We start from the raw sequence: 1691 nt of genomic DNA, 5'->3' as shown, positions 1-1691 counted from the left end.
CTTTCCTTCGTCGTAAAAATTACTGCTATATAATCCCCCGGACCCCTGGAGGTCCGTATATCGTTTTCTCGACGTGTTTTGTTTTGAGCTATTTTCTGCCAGGATCTGCTTCGGATCTAGATCCACCATGTCTTCGTCGGGAACTCAGAAGGACAGCTTCTTTGAGGACGTCGTCAACCCGTACATGAACGAGCTGAAGATGCACCCCAAAGAATTGCTGCTCGTAGATGGAGAGTTGCAGATCAAAGATGTCCAGGGTCCTAAAGGAGAAGGAAGCTTGGAAGACAGGGTGGAGAAACTAGAACAGGAGGTCTTCAACTACAAGAAGATGGCTGAGCGTGAAGTGGACATCTTCCACAAGATTGTGTCTGAACTTATTGATGGACACAAGAAGGAGACTGCAAAGCTGTGGGACGATATCTTCTCGCTTCGCGACCACCAACAAACTCCAAGCTCAACTCTATGATGTTCAGAATCAAAACTGTGAGTATGAAAACAGGTTTAAACACATAAGTTATGCTGCTAGTTTCAGGATTCCGGAGACCAAGATGTCTTTTGTTGATGGAGAACCTCTTCCTTGGAAGTCTGATGATGGCAAGGATTCACCATCATCACCGAAGGAGTAATTCATCATCGGTATTGGCATTCCCTTGGTTTGTTCCAAGCTTGGGGGAGTGCCGCGGTATCACATCATCACTATCTTTTACTTTTTATTATCAAGTAGTGTCATATCATGAGTAGGGAAGTTATCATATAAGATGTGTTGCGGTATGGAAGTATCTTCCTTTAGGTTATCTATGTATCCCTTGGGGTGAGTTATCGTTATGAAATATTAATGAGAAGTCTTATCATTTACATATTGCACACCTTATTTTAGTTTGCAATTTCTATTATATGATTGATCTTGATTTTAGTATTGGTACCACTTTGGGAGCATTGAGTAAATCTATTTGGTTTTGGCAAACTTAGCATTGGTCAATAGCAACAACACCTTGAGGTTTAAGTAGAAAAGAGAAATACATATAGTTGTTTCATTGTCTTCCTTTCTTGTTAGCTCATAGCTTATTATTCTGAAGTTAAAATTGTTTGTGCTTGCAAGAAAGATGCATGATTGCTTCTATCACATGTATATTCGTTTGTTTCCCTCAACTCTTATGCTTGCTAATTAACCTTGCTAGCCAAAGACCTGTACTGAGAGGGAATGCTTCTCGTGCGTCCAAACCTGAACCCAAACCTATGCCATTTGTGTCCACCATATCTACCTACTGCATGGTATTTCCTGCCATTCCAAGCAAATACTTCATGTGCTACATTTAAACAATTCAAAAGCTATTATCTCTTATTTGTGTCAATGTTTTATAGCTCATGAGGAAGTATGTGGTGTTTATCTTTCAACCTTGTCATTTACTTTTGACAGACTTTCACAATGGACTAGTGGCTTCATCCGCTTATCCAATAATTTTGCAAAAAGAGCTGGCAATGGGGTTCCCAGCCCCAATTAATTAATTTTCATTAATAATTCTCTTCACATGTTTTGCTCGATTCATCAGTAAGCAACTTAATTTTGCAAATAGACACTCCTTCATGGTATGTGATTGTTGGAAGGCACCCGAGGATTCGGTTAGCCATGGCTTGTGTAAGCAAAAGGTTGGGAGGAGTGTCATCCATAAATAAAATAAGAAAAACTAAAC

The sequence above is a fragment of the Lolium rigidum genome, chromosome 1 (genome assembly GCF_022539505.1).
Source record: "Lolium rigidum isolate FL_2022 chromosome 1, APGP_CSIRO_Lrig_0.1, whole genome shotgun sequence".
In the NCBI taxonomy this organism is placed as follows: Eukaryota; Viridiplantae; Streptophyta; class Magnoliopsida; order Poales; family Poaceae; genus Lolium; species Lolium rigidum.
This window is presented reverse-complemented; position numbering follows the sequence as displayed.